Raw genomic sequence first — 22,816 nt, 5'->3', positions numbered from 1 at the left:
GAATGCAGTTGAAATAGCATACAAAGAACGTAATGTGATGGGTGTATCATGTTTTTTGTTATGGTCCTATTGTTGGGATTTTATTTATTTTTAATAAATAAACATCAGAAGGGGGATTGGCATCTGAGGGACAAGGTGTTGATAGGGCTTCCAGGCACAGGGAATAGGGGCTCTCATTCTGTGTGAGGTTATGATTGAGACTGTAGGCTGGGCTGGGATCAGGAATCAGGAGTCTGGAGCTGGAGGTAAAAGCTTGGAAAGTTAATGAGGGGGTAAGGTTTGTGCAAGTTCAGACCTGAATACAAAGGTAGATTGACAGACTATTTTTATCAGCATTTGTTGCTCATTCTTAGTTGACATTGAGAAGATGATGGTGAGCTGCCACCTTGAACTGCTGCAGTCCTACTTATAAAGGTACCGTCATGGTGTTGTGAGTCCCTTCCAGTGTAGCGTTAATAAAGCATGTTGTCCCAGGAGTGACCACTGACTGTGGATTAACAGTCACTCCTGGAACAAGATTCAATTTCCCTTGCAGCATTTCAAAAAGAACACTGAATGCAAAATAATGGATGTGAATGTCGGAGGCATGATTATTACGTTTGTGGAGTATGCTAGCGAAAAAGATTGTCTAAAGCTACAGCAAGACAGAGATCAGATGGAAAGTTGGGCAGAGTGTTGGCAGATGGAATTTAATCCTGATATGCAAGGTCATGCATTTTGGGAAGTCAAATTGGGGTAGGACATATACAGTAAATGTAGGGCACTGAGGTATGTTGATGAAAAGAGGGGCCACGGGGCTCAAGCTCATAGTTCCCTGAAAGTGACAACCCAGGTGGATAGAGTGGTGAAGAAGCCTTATGGCACGCTGGTCTTCATAGGTCAGGATATAGAAGAGAAAAGTTGGGACATTATATTGTAACTTGACAAAATACTGCTAAGCCCACACTTGGGAGTATCGTGTACAGTTTTGGTCACCACACTATAGCAACCATGTTGTCATACTGGAGAGAGTGCCCAGGAGATTCACCAGGATGTTGCCTGGATCGGAGAACTTTAGTAATGAGGAGAAAAATAAGTACTACATTTAAGAAACATTAGACAGGTCAGGCAAAGAAAGATACAGACCTAGTGCATGCAAATAGGATTAGTGTAGATCAGCAAAAAGTGGTGGGCCGAAGGACATGTCTCTATGCTGTTCAACTCCATGACTTTAACATCAGTGAATTATGCTGATCAGCTGATTGGCACAAGGACAAGAAAAACTAGAAGTACCAGGTCAAATTTCCAACATAGCATTAAACACAACAAAAGATACTGCAGCTGCCATTTGTTACTTATCTATCCACATTACATCCCACTGCACAGAAGAAAATGTGACGAGATCCAATACCTAGGCCAAGAGAAGTGTGATGAAGTGTTTCCTTGTCAATACTGTGTTTGCCCTTTAGAAGCATCAGATTCAGGAGGGAAAATGGAATGAGTTTAAGGAGGTGCACAGTTTACAATTTTCTTGGAAAAATTTTAAAGAGTGAAATTATCTGGTGAGTAACATGCCAGTAATTAGTTTGAGCTTGTGCATAATAGACATTTCTGTCAAGGTTAGTAAAACAGGAAAAACTTCACAATCTTTACAAACTGAAATTGCAGATGAAATTAGTGGCTAGAGGTGGGGTCATGTGTTGATAACCAGTGGCACAACCAAGTCTAATTAAGGTTCAAAATCCTCTTGGACAACACGAACTCTGATTAATCAATAGAGTGTTGCTGTTGAAGTAAGGTGGAGAAAGAAGGAAAAATAAACAGTGCATCATCTTGGATCTCTCTCTAATGCACAATCAGGAGAATTTTCTAGAGACACAACAGATGGGCGGAATGGCATGCTTCCATGATGTAACCGCTCTGTGATTCTAATACACAGGCAGAGGACTGAAAATAATCACGTGCCACACCCCCATTCAGGGACAGGAGCATAACCCAGACAAAAAAAAAGGAATAAATAACAGAGAAAGGAGCATTGAAATCAGTTAATGCCCCAGAACTTCTCCATGCATTGCAGAGGGCATAGGAATGCACCAGAAATATGAAAAGAGTGTATTTAAGATCACTGAAGTCTAGAAGCTCTCATATAAACCACAAAGCAATGGTTTTGTGAATGCTTGTTCAGTAAGGTAGTTTTCCAGTAAGGTAGTATGGACGCAAAAGCTATCAAACTGCTCTTTTGTTTCATCTGCAGTAAAGGCATCACCTGAAAGGTTTATGGGCTTTTGAAAGATTTTACCTGGCCTGCAAGAATATAAGTGCAATGCTTGTTGAAAAGGGCAACATGAATACTTATGTTGTGGGCAACTCTCAGGACTCAAGAGAAGCTATGTCACATCAGAGCAGCACACTGAAGGCTGCCAAAGACAGGCTCCAAAGAGCAAAGCTGCCTTGGAGATTCAGGGCTGCAGAAAAACAAACACTGATAGTTCTGGTCACGTACTGTTCTGCTTGGAAAGCACTGCCTGAAAGTTTATTAAAATACTTCACAGTCCCTTTGAATTCTAATCCTCCCCCTCCTTTTCCCAGTAAAAAGGCTTAGATTAAAGATTCTTCAGAAGCACTCAATTTAAGTGAAAGTTGCTCTAATTTCTTACTTGGGATTTGAAATTACCAAGCAAATCCAGTAGGACAAGTTCAATTTTTTTTCTTAAAGCATGTGTTGAACTACTGATGGAAAGCAGAACAATTATGAAGAATGGTATTGCTTAAGATTACACACCCATTGCTGTCCTGAATCAACCTAGTGCATTTAAAGCAGATGGCACATTCCACAGCAGAAATAGTGAAGCATAGAAATTGCTATATGCAAGAATTAGCACGATTGCTAAATACGTTCTTATGAGATATTTATGTGACGTTCCTTTGCCCAATCCAGAGTCATTAACTGTTTAAAAGGTCTAATTAAGCCCACACTTGGGGATGTGGTGGGGGGAGGTGGGGATCATGGTGGTTGGTGGTGGTTTGCAGGGTTCAATTTTGACTGTGTGTGTGGGTGGAAATTGGGAGCTAAGGAATTGGGGAGAATGACTGGTGATGGGGGTGCAGGTTAGTGTTTATCAGTGCTTGATGATCAGCTAGGGAGACTGGGGTGTGAATTGGGTCAGTATGTCAGAGTGAGGGTCAGGCCAGGAGATTGGTACAGTGGAGAATAAATGGTTGAACTTGAGATCAATGAGCTGAAGGGGATACATGCTAAATGTATACCGCTTAACAAAGACCTACTTAAAGATGGTTCCCAGCAATGGTCTCAGTGACTGGGACCTGCTCCGCTGATGAAGCAGTCCTCAAGTGCCGTGAAAACCTGCTTATGCATGAACAGACTGAATTGTATGTAAGCCACAATGGAATTGACTAAGATCCTTGAAGCAGCTTCCAGATGTGCAATGCACACAATTGCACTGAGCTTCCTGTGCCTTAACACTTTGAATACATTGAGAATTTGAAAGCAAATATGCTCTTTATGAGATTTGCAGTAGGTCCACAATTTTTCTTTGTGAATGATTTTTCATTGAAGTTGAATCACATAACACCCAAAAACAGGGCTACATGACCTGATTTCTTGCATCTTTTGTTCTGAATACCATCTTGTTTTTATCATCTGAGCTCACATTAAATAATATGAGCCACCACGAGCCTGTGAAAAGTAGCATTTCTGAAAGCAATGCTGCGATAATACTGTCAGGAACACTGCTAGACTAACCAGTCACCAGCTATTCTGGTCATTATTGTACATTTGAGGTGATTGCAGGAGCCCCCAGGGAAATCCCAGGGCACAGCCAGCAGAATACAAGTCGTAACTATTTGGTTTTATTGCACTCATGGGCTACATCAGACAAAATTTCTGCAGGCAATCTGTAACAATGATTGTCTGCACTTTTTTTATTGAAAGTCTGTGTATGCACCGGGCTGGAGAAATTATTATAATGATAAGATATGATTCCATATTAAAATAACTGCTTATCTTGCCGTTCTTAGATTCTGTCATTTGGGATGATTCTTCTTATCGGCTTATTTGCATTATTTTGTGATATGATACCATATTTCTCCTTAATTCCTCCTTGATCAATATGTTTTCATACACAGCTAAAGATATCCAATTATAGTAAAATAATGATGTGTGCCAATTTATAGTCACATCCCCAGGCTTGGTGAAAATTGTGCAATTTCATAATCCCATTATGACAACCAGTCAAACCCACGCATTGTTGCTCTATAGCCTGTCTTAGCCTACTCATCCTCACACAATTGTGTACAAAATTCATTTCAACAAGCTTCTTTAACAAATGTAGCATACTAAGGTAATGGACAGAAATGGTGAAATAACTAGATGCATGGGTTTTATGCGATCTTACTAAATGGCAGAGCAAGCACGAAGGACCGAATGTTTTTTTTTATTTTCCTGTTCTCCTGAAAGGCAAGAGAAATGCCGTAGGGTTAAAGCAGCTCAAGTCCGCTGGTGCTCTTCCTGAATAATTTCAAGAGAAAGCAGAAAATAAACGGTTCAAACACTCACTGGGACGAAGATATTCTGGCTACGACCAGTATGTCACAACAGGGAGTTCCTGCTTGATTCTGAGGAGTCAATTAACCATGTCTTTTAAGAATAAAATAATCCAGAAAAGAGAGAAAGCCGCCTTAAGGCCACTCAATAACCCTTGCAGGAATGAACTATGTACACTTCAGTTGTGTTGAGCTAGGCCACAACACCTGTCATGGTGATAGAACATAGAACAGTGCAACACAGGAACAGGCCCTTCGGCCCACAATGTTGTGCCAAACTAGTAACTAAATTTTCCATGTTTCCATGCAAAGAGATAACTACTTGGATATTGTATCAGACCTGACTGAGACCTGTGGCATCACACCACAGTGGGTCAAGAGAGCTGGGAGGAAATGGGGAAGTGAGCTTTCACTCACAGCTACACCGACCACATAGCTGATTGTATATCATCAGCATGCCTTAAGCACCAGAGTACACAGCAGGTCTGGCTTTAATTCTTCTACGTGTTGAATAATATGCCCTGTATTATCAAGTTAAGAAATGGCAATTAGGAGTGACAGCCTTAACCCACTGTCAGACGGTGCATGGTGTCAATCCAAGACACCGCCGTGGCTGGCAGCTCATGTGTCTCAGGAACTCCTCAGGGGTCCTATAAAGCAGTCCCAAGAGCTATAAATTAGAAATCAACTCTAAAAGACGTGAATTTGAAAGTATTACTGAGGAAGCTATCTGCTGCAATAAGTGTCAGTGCAATTAGACAAATGCAATGATGCAAATCCCAGCAAGTGTTCTGGACCATGAGTGGCCATAAAAGATACATCCAGGCTTTTATTACCCAGGAAGCTGCATTTTGGAAAAGGAGAGTATAGAAAGAGAAGGCAATGAGAATGTTTATTCCAACCTCCTTTAACGCCAGTATTAGAGACAACTGCATAAATCCATCCTTTAATGGTCAGTATAAACTTGTTGGCCCTTGAAGTAGTCAGATCTCAAGATGGCTCTGAGTGCAGCAAATGCAACCACTGAGTATCCAGCCACTGATGCCATTGTGAATCCAAAGGAATGGGCCATTATAATTCTAAGGGATGAGGCCATTCTCCACCTCGAGTCTCTCCACCATACAAGCAGATGATGACTGACTTGGACCTCGCCTTTGTTCTGTAAAGCTTAATACACATGCCTATGATTTAAAACTGGTATCCCTCACAGGACAAAGATGCCTGACATCGGTGCCTAGCAGGAATCTTAGGTGGAGCAAGGTGCTTTTAACAGCTCAAAGAGGATCCTGACAACCTTACACCTGACATCTTCGGTGGTGGCACGGTAGTGTAGTGGTTAGCATGATGCTATTACAGTGCCAGCGATCGGGGTTCAATTCCCATCACTGTCTGTAAGGAGTTTGTACGTTCTCCCAGTGTCTGCATGGGTTTCCTCCGGGTGCTATGGTTTCCTTCCACATTCCAAAGACGTACGGGTAGGTTAACATGGGTTTAAATGGGCAGCACAGACTTGTTGGGCCAGAAGGGTCTGTTATCATGCTGTATAAATAAAATTTTAAAGTTTTAATATTTTCCAAAGGGAAAAATGTAAGTTTTAAATCAGAGGTAATTAATTTATCTGTTTTGCAGTATTTGGGGTCTTTCATTTCCCATATGAAATTCACGTTTGCTATTATCTGCTTGGCCTGAAGATGGTCTTCTGGCTGGAATTCCTAGCTCCAGATCAGCTGCCTCGCTCCTACTCCACCGACTGAAGGTTTGAGGTTTCACAGAAGCAACTGCACAGATTTAGGTTCCACTCCCATTTCCTTCCTGTCTTGTCCCTTTCCACTTCAAGAATTTTGGTGCTACTGGAATCTACCATCCAAACTGTTTTCAGACTGATACTGGCACAAAAAACAGTCTAGGTTGGGTTCCATAGAGGAAAATGTTCGGAAGATCTACAGCACAGTGTCAGCTGTTGCATTGTTAAGATCCTGCAATGTGTGGCAGCTGGGATGCAGAGTATTTACCAGACACAGCAAACTCAACAATTACCTGTTCAAGTGAAAAAATTACAGTCTGTAGTAATTTTATACATGTGAAAGTCATTGCTTATTTGCTTATGTTTTCTAATTAAATCCATATGCAGATACCAGTTATTAGATATGATCACTGAAGCATTTTTCTCCAGATTTGGCAAGTCTGATGTATACTATTACTCAAAAATTTTTGCCAACTTTTTTTTAAAGACCCCTTGTGCAATTACTTTTTCACATGGTTCCTATCTCATCCAATATAAAACACATTTACTACAAAGCCTCCTTCTCGAACCTTGTCAAATCTTTAAGGTTTTCCAGGCCAAGGCTCACATAAGGCAAAATTAATCCTTTTACATAAAAGTATGTACCCTAAAATATTGCAGAGGACAATTGAGATCATTGGGAATGTTTCTGAATGAAGGAATAAAAGCTGGCAGTAAATTCACAGTAAAACTGACCTTTGTGTAGGAGGACTCTTTGGTCCATGTGGCCATACTGTCCATTGAATGTGGGGCCTTGAGATATCCCCAGCAGATTAGGTAAAGTATATTAAGTGTAAAAGGGTAGCTAGGGAGAGAGTAGGTCCCCATAAGGATCAGTGTAGTCATCTATGTATGTGTCAGCCACAGGAAATGGGAGAGTCCTTAACTGAATACTTCTCATCTGTATTTGCATGGAGGAAGTCATGGAAACTAGAGAGTTCAGGGAACAGTAATATCCTGGAGCATAGGAACAGTATAAAGGAGGAGGTGTTGGAGATCTTGAAATACATAAAGGTGGATGAATCCCTGTGGCTTGATCAGGCATATCCTAGGAAGTTCTGGGAAGCAAGACAGGAGATTACTAGGGCCCTGGCAGAGATTTTTGTATCTTCGTTAGCAGGTAAGGTACTGGAACACTGGAGGATGGCTAATGTTGTGCCTTTATTTAAGAAGGGCGGCAGGAATAAGCCAGGGCACTACAGGCTGGTGAGCCTTACATCAGTGGTGGGAAGGTTATTGGAAGGGATCCTGAGAGACAGGATTTATTTGGAAAGGCAAGGACTGATTAGGGATAGTCAGCATGGCTTTGAGTGTGGGAAATCATGTCTCACAAATTTGATAGAGTTTTCTGAAGAGGTGACCAAGAAAACTGACAAGAGTAGGACGGTAGATGTTGTTTACATGGATTTTAACAAGGCCTTTGACAAGGTCCCGTATGGTGGGCTGGTCCGCAAGGTTAGAGCATGTGGGATCCAGGATGAACTAGTCAATTGGATAAAATAGGAGGGTTGTTTTTCAGATTAAAGGCCTGTAACCAGCAGTGTGCTGCAGGCAACAGTGCTGGGTCCTCTGTTATTTGTCATATATATTAATGATTAGGATGAGAATGCTGGTGACATGATTAGTAAGTTTGCAGATGACACCTAAATTGGTGGTGTGGTGGACAGCGAAGAAGATTGTCCAAAGTTACAACAGTACATAGATCAACTGGGAAAGTAGATGGAAAGTAGCATAGATAGGCATAATGGTCAGCATAGACACAGTGGGCCAAAGGGCCTGTTTCTATGCTATATAACTCTATGACTCTATGTGAAGCCTGCTGACACTTGGTGTAAGGTAAAAAACATGCGGGGAAAAGACAAATACATGACAAAAAGGATGTGATAAACTGTTAGAATGGGCAAAGGTTCATGTGGAGTATAAAAGCCTTTCCAGTACAATTGCATCAAATTGCCCATTTGTACACTGTAAGCATGCTCTCCTGCAGGAATCATTTGTATGGAAGGGCTGAGTGTGGGATGGGAAATGCCAAGTTTCCATCTGAGGTTGGGCTTTGCACCCATGTTAGAACATTGTTGTATCGCTCCCTGGCTCCCCAGTGGAGGAAGTCACTCCCTGGTTCCTTCTGCTATTCAATAAGGAACAATTTGTGTCAATTCAAGAATTGTTACTTATGTCCTGGTTGGCACCACTTTTGTTAAATGCGGTAACTGCTCTTAATTATATATTATTTTATATATTAGTTATTATATTATTATTAGATATTTTTGGGTGTAGAAGCTGCCAGAAAGCCTGCCTGCCTCTGTAAAAGCCTCCAGAAGTACTGTCTCTGTACACAAAATCACTGTAAGAAATGTTGCTTTGTAGAATTATAAGTCAGATGTGTTAGGTTGATACATTAATTGGCCATTGTAAATTGCCCCAGTGTGTAGGTGAGTGGTAGAGTCTTAATCAGTGCAGACTTGGTGGGCCAAGGCCCTGTTTCCATGCTGTATCTCTCTATGAGAATATAAGATTTTAGAAATAGAATTCTGTTAGTTTAAATTATTGACTATCCACCAATTGAGAGAAATCCTGAAAGAAGATAACAGGTGTGCAGATTGATGAAGCTATGAAATTTGGATGCCGTGATTGAATCAGAACACTGAACTCCAGGTGTGATCCCACTCAGTTGAGATAAAATGTGAACTTGCATTTGGAAACACGGAGCTGTGCGATTCGAGTGAGAGAGGACATGATGCAGCAAATAAAGCCATCCAAACAGCTGAATCTTGCAGCAAGTAACCCGTCTTAAAAATGGAGACAGTGCAGGGAAGAATTCACATTTTATGTTGAATTGTATAAGGCTGGATAAACCTGAACAGACATTAAAGATGTTATTGTATCCCACTGGTCATAAGAGTAGAGAATCGTACTATAACCATAAAGCCCTCAAATGAGACCCAGGAGAATGCATTTGCTGGATTACAAGCATACTGCAGCCCATCTGCAAATGAAACCATTGATTATTACCAGGTCTTTGCATGCCACTTGGAGCAGGGGGAATCCTTTTTTATTTTCTTAACAGTTTTAGCTCTGTTAGAAGATGATTAAAGTTTCACAGATACGAAGGATTTGCTCTTCAGCTATTAGATAATTCATGGAATCTGGAGTCCAGCCTGAGGAAACAGCTTTATGTAAGATAGAATTAAGTCTAGAGAAGTTCATGCAGACCTACAAAGTTGCAGAGCTTTTCAAGGCCAGGCTAGAAATGTTGAATGATAAACAGAAGGAAGTGCAGGTGGTGAAGCAGGGGAACAAAAGGAGGAATGGGTTGAGCACAGCCAAGTTGGCTGAGGGGTAGCAAGCACAGGGACAATGAAGCGCACATGATGTGGATTGGAAATCATTTCTACAAATTGTGTACGATGAGGAGAATATTACAAATCTGTGGAATGCTTGAGATGAGATCTACAGGGACAGAGGCAGGGTCAGACTCACAGCATCAGTTGAACATTATGTACTTGCTCCCAAGTCGAGTCGAGCCAAAACAAACCATCTGTCCTGAAGTGCAGCAGTTAAATCAATGAGTCATGTGCTGTTCATGCATCACAAGAATATAGTGAAGCCAACTGGAAGATGCTCTGTGAAGCTCCTGAGCCCACAGAATCAAGAGTGATACAAGGTAGATTTCATTGTAGAGACCAGAAAGATCTCATACCTGTACTTTGAGTAGCAGGCCAGCAGCAGAGACTGACAGAGGTACAACATGACAGGAGTGGGAAGGTTTAACTACATAACTCACAAATGAATATGCAGATATTAATCACAGAACAGGGAAACCAGAAGTGGAAGAAAGTGCAGGCAGATTAACGGAGGTGGCCTATAAAAGAAAAGTTCACTACTACAGAGATGCAAGAGACTGCAGATGCTGGAATCTGGAGCAACAAATAATCTGCTGGAGGAACTCAACAGGTCAAGCAGCATTGGTGGGAGGAAAGGAATGGTTATTGTTTCGGGCTGAAACCCTGCATCAGAACTGCCACTGGTGCCAATGGGCTGCCATTGCTAAGGGTTAGAGAGACAGTGAGGATGAAACCCATATCATACTGTTGCCAGACCTGGCAGAAGGCAGGGTCACTGGACACCCACCATACCAGAAATCACAAGACATCACAAAGGAAGAGAATGTTCCATGTCATAGGAATAGACAAGAAGCCAAATTTCATGGGCAATTCCAGGGGACTTTGTGCTAACGTAAAACACAGAGATTGGACAGTTACTTTGGGTGTCAATTTTCCCTTCTTTTCATTATTATGGAGATTTAACGCATGCAATGTCTGCTGATACCACTTTAAGAATTGTGAAATGTGACCAACTTCCCTCTGTGTTGTTGATACAATTATTCAGTGGATAGCTTGCCAGAAAGTCTGCCTGTTTGCCTGTGCAAAAGCTGTCTGTCTCTTCAGAGTAAACCACTGTGTGGAATACTGCTTTGCACGTTGTAAGTCCTTGATGGTTTAAATTCCCGCAGTCCTCCAGTATCTTAGAGAGAGATACCGAGACAAGAACCACATCCAGAAATCGCTCGGCACCATTCCTCACCTTCAGAGAAAAACCTTTAACGTTCCTCTTGGCCACCAAAGGAGAAAAGTGTCACTCCACCTGTCCCTGCCTTCCCCCCCAATCCCTGAAAATGGTATTGAGCACTGGCGCAGAGTGGTTCACCCTGACCGACTACCCTCCATTTGAGAAGGAAGCTGAGCAGGTTCCAGTCTCAAGTTACCCTTGCCCCCTCTCCTTCTCACCCACTTCCTCTCATGTTTCTTCATTCTCCTGCCATTGGGAGGAAGCAGCTATCAAGCCATTAACAAATACCCCATCATTGTCTACTCTTCCACTCTCATCCCTGTCCAGCCATTTACTCTTCCTCCCCCTCTCTACACATCTCCATCTCTCTCCTGTAGTCTCCTTCCCAACTGCCACCTTGTCCCCACCTTTACTTGAGTACAATTCTCCCATTACCCTCTAACCTGTTCAACCTGACTTACAGTACTCTTAACTTCAGTTATACATTAAGCACCTATATATAAAATCTAGGCAAGACATAGTTATCAGTGAAAAACTAATTGTAACTCTCTGCAGTACGTTTTCCTCCTGTAGTTGGCAGAACTGAAGAAGCAGAAAGTAAATAAAACACAAGGGTTTTACAAACAATCTGCTGGAGGAACTCAGCGGGTCAAGCAGCATCTGTGGGAGGAAAGGAATTGTCGACATTTCGGGTCAAAACCCTGCATCAGGACTGGGTTTCAGCCCAAAACACTGACAATTCCTTTCCCCCTACAAATGCTGCTCGACCCCCTGAGTTCCTCCAGCTGATTGTTTGTTGCTCCAGATTCCAGCATCTGCAGTCTCTTGTGTCTCCTCAAATGTTTTAGAGTGCGTTTTCAGAGACCCTATTCTGGTCCAGGTCAAGTGTCACCCCAAATCCTTATGTCAGTCTGTAGAGGTGTGGGCCTATAATTTACTTGACACAATTTTCATTAGCTCACTGATGTTCATTATTAATCAGCCATCTATTTCCTGCAACAGCCTCTCTCTTACTTTTCCCTGTTCTTTTACTCTAGCAAAGAAGTAGATGCTTTTGAAATTAGTGAAGGTGGACTGAAGGAAAATATACTCCTAGGATTTTTGTTATGAGTCTTAACTAAAAGAAAAATATTCATATTCTTATTCTGCATTCTGTTTTCCCTTTACTGCCTTGATGTACTTATGTATGGCATGACCAGCACACAAACAAAAGTTTTTCACTGTATCTCTGTACATGTGACAATAATAAACCAATGTTACCAATGTTATAATTGCCCTCCACCATATCCCAGTAATTTTAGGGATGAGGAATGATATTTAGCTTGGGGCTAGTTGTGAGCACAGATGTAGTTTTCGTTGACAAGAAGCGATTCCCCAGGAATCTTGCTTGTATCAGTGATTCTTCCATTGGTTCCTTTGATCATCACAGCATGTCATCAGTAAAGACCTAGGGTGGATAGAGGAGATTTTGGATTTATGCATCTCCTGTAGTTTGATTGGAGATTGGGATCTTATGTGCAGTCAGCCTGGTGCTGAATAAAAGTTAAAGCATTTTGGGTGAAGTGAAACTGGAAATTCATCCAGGGCGACCAGTTTAGTTCTGAGAATGGCACAAGGAGCAGATGTGGAAACTCAATGAGCCCATTGTTCTCAAAAGAGGAGGAGGAGGTTACCATGTATTATACAATGTGTCCATCATAATGATGTAACATGTTGAGAAGAGAGGACTCGGAGAGCTTGATCCAGCCACAATGGCGTAATGGTTAAGTTACTGGGCTAACATTCACGGAAATGAGTTTGATTCCCATCTTGGCAGCTGGGGAATTTAAATGCTGTTAATTAAATCTGGAATTTTTAAAATAAGTTAACCTCTATAAAAGTAAGCCCAGAACTACTGACTGCTGTATATTAAAACAGAAAATGCTGGAAATGCTCAGCAGGTCAGGCTGCATCTGTGGAAAGAGAAGTTGTTAACGTTGCAGGTCTAGAATTCTTCCTGAGAAACCACTGAGGGTGAACCAGGCAAAAGTGACAGGTGGAAGCCCTGCCAGAGGGCAGTGGAGAACTTCTTCAAGGTTGGAATTCCTGGAAGAGAAGTGGCAGTATATTCTACAGTGAATGAAAACTCAAAAAATGCTGCAGATGCTGGAAATCTGAAATAAAAACAGAAAATGTTAGAAACACTCAGCAGGTCAGGCAGCATCTCTGGAAGGAGAAGCAATTAACATTTCAGGTCCAGGAACCTGATTGTTGAAGAAACACATCCAGCCTTATTAAAGTCTTTCAGGGCAGAAAATCTGCCATCCTCACCTAGTCTGGTGTGTATGTGACTCCAGACCCAGCAACGTGATTGCTGTCTTCTCATTTTCAGTTGAAGATGGGTAATAGATGACACCCATAATGAATGAATAAAAAGTACTTCTGAAACAATTGTGATACTGCAGTTCACAAAAAAGGTGTCATTTTAACTTTTAGCAATATGAAGAAAAACCACCTATACTAGCAGCCAATTTTCCTTTCCATTATTTTCAATGGATTGATTTGATATTTTAAAGATAAAATAATATGTCTGAGACTCTGTTGACTGTCAATGCAAGGAATAATTTCTGCAGGAAAAAGATACAGGAATTCACAACATTTTTCACAAAGTAAGATTAGATTTTATTTATGGAATTATTGAAGGAGCTTGTCTAAAGCCTGAAAAAGAAACATGGACAAGAAGGCTGAATAAGGAGTCATGATGTATTCTTTCTCCTCAATCAGCTCTCATATCACAAGGAAAAGCAGTAATTATTAATGACTGGAGAGTGTAATTATAATGAAGAAATGATTGCTGATGAGTTACAGACTGTAGCCCCTGGTTCTTTGCATGTCTCTAATAATAAAAGATTCTCTACTGTATAGGTTGCTAATCTTCAAGTCAGTTGGAACACAGCAGCACTTAACCTTGAAATATTTGCATGGGACTTAATCTCGTTAGAACTTTTGGTCTTTTCATTCCAACTATATGAATAGATTTTTAATGATCTTAATGCCTTTTTGAACATTGCACTAAGCACAATGAGAGACCACATTCAATGAGAGGCATCCCATAGCATATAGTTATCATTGCCTTTAGAAAGGCTGGTTTTAAAGTTACTGTCTGGGTAAAGTCTTACAGCAAGATGGGAATAATTAAAGCTTGTTGAATGTAGTCCACGACACTAAGAGACTTATTAGGAGCACACCAGTTCTTCTAGCCCCTACAGAGGAGAATTTTCCACTTACCTGAAGAGGTCTTTGACCTCTCATTAGCTGTTGAACTGATTTATTCTGGCAAGTGCCAGTTTCTTTGCTCTGACATCACTTACAATGCAGTTTGAGTTCTATTAACATTATTGGACCATATTAATGCATAAGGCCCTCACGTGAGTCAGGAGGATAAATAACTACAGCCAAAAACCGGTGGTATTGAAATCAGACCATGGGGGCAACTGAGCAGGAAATGGAGGGTGACTTCAATACCATTTAAAGCAAACTAATCAACCTATTCTTACTTCCAAAATGTGGTACATTGCAATTTGCATTTTAAACTTTATTCATGACTGATCAGCAATTTTGTCAATCTTTCCTTGTAAATTCTCAGTTGCCTTCTCTATTCCCACTGCCTTCCCTGCACACCACACCACCCCCACCCCCAAATGTGTGGCATGTGAAATTAATTACTTTACAAATCATTTCTATATACCAGTAATAGAAGAGAATCGAGCATCTGCCCTTGGGACTTCTCTACTTCTTTCCCATTACCCGGTTATGAATTCATGCTTGTGTCCTACCCTTGATACCGACTGAGCTTAGTCTCCCATGCAGTAATTTATCAAAGACCTTTCAGAAGTTAAGGTACGGAATATGAAATACCTTCCCCCTGTCAGGAGGGCTTGTCACATACTCAGAAAAAAACTCTCATAGGCGATGCAAAATCTACGCCTTCTAAAACCATGTTAACTAGCATATTAGGATACTTTCATAAGGCATTTTTGTATTGGATGATTAGTATTTCCATTTAGGTTCAATTTTCGGTGAAATTTATGGATCTTTAGATGAAGCATTTGGACAGAAATATGGCTAACAAAATTGGACACTGACAAATATAAAATATTAGACATACTAAAAAGTGGGAATGATATAAATATGCAATGACAGGAAGTGAACTAATGCAATCAGACTTGGAAAAGCACCTGGAAACCGACTCGTCAATCTGCCTGGCATTAGGGTAACACCATCTTCTCTGAACTCAGAAGGTCATGGATTAAAACTTCACTCCATGATTGTGGTGGGACATTTCAGGACATTAGCCAATGCCTGCCGCATTGCTGAGGTTCTATTTTTCAGATAGTAAAATCAGGACCTCGTCTGCCTGTTTAGGTTGATGTAAAATATCACAAGACATTCTCCAATAAGAAACAAGGATGCTACCAATTTAATCCTCAGGGTATTTCTGTTTTGCAGCCTATTTGCCTCATTCATCTTGCAAGGTGAAAATTGGCTGTCATGTTTGTCAACAGGTCAATTGTAATAACATGAGCAATTAATTTTCTATGCAATACTTTGGAAGCTCATTAGTGCAAAAAGTTGTAGAAAACGTAAATGTTTCCAATGAGATTACTTCACGCTTCTCCCCAAATTTAATTCCTATTTGAAACCATATTCTTCCTCCCTTATTTCTTTCTTGTGGTATTATTTTCTCATTGTTAAATGCCGATCCCCTTGCACTGAAATAGTACCACAGGGTGAAGATAACTTGAGATAGAGGAGCGCTTTGCCCTGGGCCTGAAAACTGAATGGTGAACTCTGCAAAGCTGAAAGACACTTCAGAAGAAATTATAGGAATACTCTCCCTCTCTCAGTGACTGAGTGAAAACCTTACCAGGTTGAAATATTCTGTAACAAGATACATCAAAAACTATCAATATGAAAAATACTAAATGCTGGAAATCAGCATTTAGTATTGTAAATACTCTGTAGGTCAGGCAGCATCTGTGGAGAAAGAAACTGGGTTCATCAATGATTCATTGGAACATAAAAGGTCTTCAACCTGAAACCTTATTTCTGTTTCTTTGCCCAGAGATGTTGCCTGGCCTATTGAATATCCCCAGCATTTTCTGTTTTCATTTCAAATAATATTAACCCTTTTCCAATGTCCTGAAACTACTTGCAACCCTCTTGCATCCTGTTACTTTCCTTGTCTTGGTAAATAAAATATACACATCAACCTTAAATTGTAATTCAATTGGTTTAAATAATCCAATCACAAAATTAATTTATTTTTGTGTTCTACAAAGATTTGAAATTGGAATTGTTGTGTGATCAGGATGTATAAGCAACCAAGACAAGTCCTGCTTGTCTCCTCTCTGCTTTACAATTGCTGGCAGCTACTTTTGAGAAACTCTACAACTGCCAAATGGCAACCCATTGAAACTGGAGAAAGCAAGCGGCTTCTTTTATTTTATGGCAGTCATTATTAAACTTTTGATTGTGTCCCGAAACTACTTCTAATCCCTGGCAATGTTTTATTCTTAATTGAAGTTTATTGGTGTTTTGAGAGCTCTTTCAGCAGTTACGATTAGTTCTGTGCTTCAGTTCCAACAGCTGCTTTCATTTCAATTTTTTTTAAACTTTTGTGTCCCAGCCAAATGAGTCCATACAAAGTGGACCAAGTATTTTTACTGCGAGCATTTTTGGTGATAACTAAAACAAGATTTTCATTGTAGTCTATTTCAACTTTCAGGAAAACAATGTCACATGTCTGGCCACATCTTGTTACTTGACCATGGGACATGGTGATATCATCTCCCTACATACACTCATTACAAAGGATATCAAAGAAAGCCACTTCAACAATACTGGATGTGTTTATTATGTATGCAGTTAAAAGGCATGTCAAAAATGCACTTGGTGCTTGCAAACAGGATCTGTCTTGGCTGTTTTGGCAGGCAACCTGCAAAATGAATGATCTTGCATCCTTTTTGGTAGGGTCATTCAAATAAATTTAAAATCTCAGTTTTAGCCGATATTAACATACTGCTTTCACAAGATCAACCAGCCCTTCCCCCTCCTCAGTTACAAAAAAAGCAAATGTTCCTATTTGACAGAAACTGAAAGGGACACACATTCAGCAAAGCTCAGTTCTGCAAAAATACAGAGTTCCCACTATAGAGTGTCAACAACAACAACATACTGTTAAACATTGTCTTTAGGTAGTTATATATTATTTGAAAATGATCCAGTGGCTGTTGGAATGAGAAGGTACACTTGTCGGCAGGAATTATCAGGATTTCATCTTTTGTTAAAAGTGGCAAACTTGTTGGTGCAGCTCTGGAAATGAAAAGGTTAAAGAGAAGGCTGAAATAGAGCATGGATCAACATAAGTTCAGGCACCCAATGTCTGATGTAATCAAATGATCCTCAATTATTAATTGTCCATGTTAACTAAAATTTCTTCTGCTTGCTCAGTTACCTCGTGTTGTATGCAGTAATGCAGGCTGCATTCTAGGTCATAGTCTATTGCATTATGTTTGCTTCCAATTGACAAATGTGGATTTGCAGCTCTTTGTGTATTAATAACATGTAATTATTAAATCAAGAGATGATAACATATTGCAAAACAGCACAGGGCCAAGCCAACAGATTTTAAAAATAATTTGACAAAAAATTATCTCTTTCTTCTGCACCAAACGGGGAAACTTTTAGTCCTTTATACTTTTCTTTAAGCTTGCCAGAAGTAGGGTTAGCAGCTGCTCTCTCCTAGCCACAGTGGAGTTTTAGTTGCAAACCTGTATCAGATTTGACCTTAAATTAGTCAGATTGCAGTAGTTTCATCCTAACGCTGATTAAATTATACCCAGGTCAATGAATTCAAGGTGTGGACAAAATACGAGCATCTGCTTGTTCTGTCTGTCCTCTGGACTGAACAGGCAGTTGGGCTGGATTCCAGAGGGTGCAGAGGACAGGTGGAGTTGTACCCCAATGACCATTACTGCTTTGATCAGATGTGGGAGAAAATGTAGGGAGTATTTCCCAAAACATAGCACACTAATTAGGTAGAACCAAAGTCACCAAATAGTAATTAGCATTGCTCCAAATGAAGTGCACCAGAAGGGCACAGATGTCACACCGTTCCTTTTATACCTAAGTCTACAATATGTTCAGATAAGTGAATTAGATGAACCAGCTGTCCTACCTAGAACCCTGAATATGGCCTTTAATGAATTGAAAGCATGCACTGCGACATTCGTACATGCAGTCACATAAAACTTCTTCCCATTTCTTTTAAAATTAATTAATTTTACAGACTGCACATTAACAAGTCTGCGCATGTTAAAAGCAAATGAAAAGCAATAAAGAACAATAAGAATGCATTAGCATGGGCAAGCCATTGGACGATACTTACCTACTTCATTTGCACTAATCAATTATGGTTGAGTTGACAGTCTCCTATCTGTTCCATAAAACCTACTGCTGCTGGAAATTTAGACTCCATTTTAAAAGGAAGGGTCTATGGGCATTGACTTTTGTTCTGCTGACTCACTGGCATCTATGAGTTAATTCAGACATTAGATCATAGTATATAGTGAGGGGCCACATGTGAACAAATCGGCAAAATCCATATAGAGTATTCATGAATGATACATGGTGATTTTGCAGGACAGATTTTGTCCCATCAGTTTAGTGGCTGTTATCATTCTTTTTTTTCTAATATTTTCTTTTAATGTTACATCTTAGCTGATTATGTCCAGACTGTTTAGGTGTAATGGAATTAACAGCTCAAGTAGGGCAAGTGCCTTGAACATCAGGATATCGCTGTACTGTTTGTAAGAAATGTTGTCTTTCTGCTTGAAATGGTAAAACAAATAGAATATTTCATGATATTCAGAGTGAGAATAAAAGCAGCGAGGGAGGCTGGAGACTTGGAATTCCTCCTGTTAATAAATAAAGAAAATTAGTGGAGTGTTTGTTTCTCTCCACTATCTGTGAATGTAGAAACATGAAGGGAGCAATTTCTGGGAATGCAATGATATGAATGAGTCATTAATTAAAGAAAAAACAGAGGTACTTTCATTCTTCTGTTAAAAAGGAGGAATTTCACCCCCAGTGAGAATTTCCATAGCAACAATCAGTAGCTGGTCGCTCGGTGTTTTGAAAATTTGCTTCTCAGTCAGAAACTGTGCTGACGCACAGAAACAACAGCAATCAGCTTCTCCCACTGTTTTTATTCTCACTCTGAATATCATGAAATATTCTATTTATTACACAACTTCGAGCAGAAAGGCTACATTTTTTACAAACAGTAGTGTTGAGATGTTCAAAGTGCTCGCTCTTCTTGTGCTGTCAATTCCATTACACCTAAACAATCTGGACATGATTTGCTAAAATGTTACATTAAAAGGAAAACATTTGAGTCAACAGAATTATTTGGTATTTATTGGGATCCTTTGTCTGCTGCAGTAAGTTCTGGGGCTGTATATTATGGATGTACATACCACAATGCATCAGAATCTCACAGCAAGAGAGCTATTACAAATTACATTTTTAACTTGTGTATCAGAAAAAATTGGGAGACAGTTTTAAGAAAAGAAAACAATCCTCCTAACCACTGGTCTGTAATACCAAGCAATTACCAATGCACTTCAATACAGCAAATCAGCAGGGGTTCCTGCTGCCACATTATAAGGTATGGTCTGCTGCCTGAAATACCTCACTCCAGGGGCTCTTGTCTTCTCCAAGCAACACCAGAAAACAATAGAACATAAGACCAGCACCATTGCTGCTGATTTTAAAATGGAGTGTGAATTTACAACAGCATCAGACTTTCTCAGATGTGGAAGAAAGTGTCAGCTTGATCATAATTAATTATTGCAAGTGATGTGGGTTAACGACCTTTAATGGCTTGTCTTGTGCCAATCTATTTTTATTGCTTTTAGCAGCTTTCCTGTGGTTTTTAAACTGCAAAGACCGTAATCATGGTGACGTACTTCTGTTTTAACTGAAATAATCTTTGGAGGATTTTCAGCAACTGGTTCAGTGGTGATCACCCGGGTAACTGATGCTTCTGTGACAAGAAGGGGAGTTTGTATTTATTCATTCTTTTGTTACAAAGAGGAATTCCCCACAACTACAACTACGAGAATTTCTATAGCAACAGTCAGTGGCTGATCACTCGATGTTATGAAATTTTTTCCTCAGTCAGACAAGGAGATGAAAACATGAAACCTTAAAAAAAGGACTAAGTGAAGTGCTTCAGCCCAGCTTGCTGACACGCTGTAGAGTCTTTGCCAAGCTGTCTGCAATGATTGTATCACCCACATTTCAAGGTGGCAATTGTTCTGAAATACTTGTGAAGGGCTGGTAAAGATGGTAAAGATTGGATGAAATCTTTGCACAGAAGGTGAACGGCAACCAAAAACTGTTGCAAGAAGGGGATCATGTCTGGATGCTGGAATTATTTAGGAAACATATTCTAAACTGCAATGGGAAGATGGCTGATATTCAGTAAGGAGATGATCAAGTGAGCTGAAGGGCCCTCTTCAACCTCGCGTAATGTTTCAGAAATAACCGCATTGAACCCTAGAAGGTTAATTTGCTTTATCTTGCTTCAGTTTTTTGATGATGTGACAGACAGAGTTGATGAGGGAAATGCAGATTATGTGATATAAATGGACTTTCAAAAGGCATTTGATAAAGTAGCTCTTGTCACTGAACTTGAAGCCCCCAGAATGAAAGGAGCTGCAGCAGTGTGGATAGTAAGTTAGCTATGTGACTGAGAACAGAATATTAATGAATGGTTATTTTTTGGATAAGAGAAAAATATGAATTGGTGTTCCCATGGGGTACTACTAGGGCCATTGCTTTTCCTCGGGTATATGAATGCAGAAGAATGTGATATGTTGCATTTTGGTAGGAAGAATGAGGAAAAGCAATGGAAAATACTACATTCTAAACAGGGTGCAGGATGGAGAGATCTGGGGTATAAGTGCATAAAATGTTGGAAGTGGCAGGGCAGGTTGAGAAAGCATTTAAAGTATGTAGGATCCCGTTCTTTATAAATTGAGAAACAGACTCTAAGAGCTAAAGATGAACTTTAGTAATTCACTAGCTTGGCCAAAACTAGAGTATTGTGCCAGATTTTGGGTGTCACACTGTACAAAAGATGTGAAGGCCTTAGAGCAAAGTGCAGAAGAGATTAATTCGAATGATTCAAACAATCAGATACTAGCTGTGCAGGTAGATTGGAGAAGCTGGGGTCATCCTCCTTTAAACAGAGAGGGTTCAGAGGGGATCTGGGTTTAGAGTCATAGAATCATGAAGTTGTACAGCACGGAAACAGGCCCTTCGGCCCACCAATCTGGGCAGACTGTCAAGAGAAATTGTTCCTGTTGGTGGAAATGTCAAGAACCAAAGGATATAGAATGTAGGTAAGTGATAATGGAGCTAAAAGTGATATGCATAAGATCTTTTGTTAACATGAGTGTTGGAGGGTTGGTGGTGGGGAAGACAGATTCAGTTGTTATGTTCAAAAGGAGATCTGAATAATTATTTGAAAGTAGAAGAAATGTAGGAGTTTAGAGGAGAGAGTAGGGTTATAGGTCTGACTGGATGGTTCTCGCATAGAGTTTCCACAAACTCTATGGGCTGAGTGACCTCCTTCCATGTTGTAACTTTTCTGTGATTCGGTTATGTGCACATACACCAACAGTCACCAATGCTTGCACTTAGGTCCAAATTCTATTCTTACAGTACCTCTTCTAGTTCCCACTCACTAGCTGTACAAAAGGAGCATTGCCTGGACCACCAAAGCATCAGTTCAGCTAGTAGACATCCCAATTGCACACAATAACAATGCCAGCACTTAGCACACAAAAGATAATGAAGGCAAAAAGGAAAATAAGCCCCCAAGAGATGAGGGACATCGGTCTTAATTGTCTGTTTGTAAAGGGAGGCTCCTGAGAACAGGAGGGTGATGCTGTTGGTGTCCACTTTGGCAAGAGGTTGAAATACTGAAGGCCATTCTTAAGAATCCACAAATTTCACCTGTGTTACAATAATGGATCATTTCAGTGCAAGGCAGTGCACTCTGGAGTGTATGCCAATTCCAAGGAAACAAATGGAGACCCCACTGTCTTCATTACATAATGGCTCTTTGTTCTGATTTTCAGATAGTGTAAACTGGGATTAAAAAACACAGAGGTTTCAAATAGCACATCAGGTTGGTTACCATCACTGGTCATGGCAAGACAGGGGCCAGCAGAGAGAGCTTCGGAGGAGAAGCTATGGAGGACGAGGCTGCCTCATACTAGGTTCCAACCCAGCATCTCCCCACAAATGTCAATCAGAGAGCATTGGTGGTGCTGGGGCAGAGCCTCAGGTTCCGCCACCTGAAACCTAGTCGCCACTTCTTGCTGGCTCCTGCTTGAGGAAATGTAGCACCCGCAACCTGAAGCAGGTAAGAGGGGCCACAGCATTAGCATGAAGGCCAACTTATGAGCATGGGCTCAATCAAGTACGATCTGGCTCATGCACTGGCAGTAAGATGATTTTAACAAAGGACGATTACAGTACAATGGCATGGAGCCAAGAAGGTGGAATTGTTCATCAATAGTAGGAGAATAGAATCTAAGAGAAAAAAAATTGGCCTAAACATTAGCATGTGGAGAAAGGGAGAGACAATTCTGGATTGTGATTACACAAAGCCAATCTCCCCAACAATTATGCTATCTACTAAACTGGAAACCAGTAACTTCCAAATGTAAAGGGTATGCAAATCAAGGTCCTAGACAGTGTTTCAAGAGCTGTTCTAAATGTGTCATCAGTTGGAGGAGTAGGCAGCCTGCAATCCAATACTGCAGTCCCTCTCCTCACACCCACCTCTCACCCTTCCTCACCCCA

At 40.5% G+C, this 22,816-nt stretch overlaps 1 protein-coding gene across 5 annotated transcripts in view; it reads right to left on the bottom strand.

Annotated features, from left to right (window-relative positions):
- Positions 1–22,816, bottom strand: part of nrp1a (neuropilin 1a) — a 163,493-nt gene that overhangs the window by 79,827 nt on the left and 60,850 nt on the right. The gene's annotated exons all lie outside the window — the stretch shown is intronic.

This window comes from Pristis pectinata, chromosome 5 (genome assembly GCF_009764475.1).
Source record: "Pristis pectinata isolate sPriPec2 chromosome 5, sPriPec2.1.pri, whole genome shotgun sequence".
Taxonomy (NCBI): Eukaryota; Metazoa; Chordata; class Chondrichthyes; order Rhinopristiformes; family Pristidae; genus Pristis; species Pristis pectinata.
This window is presented reverse-complemented; position numbering and strand designations above follow the sequence as displayed.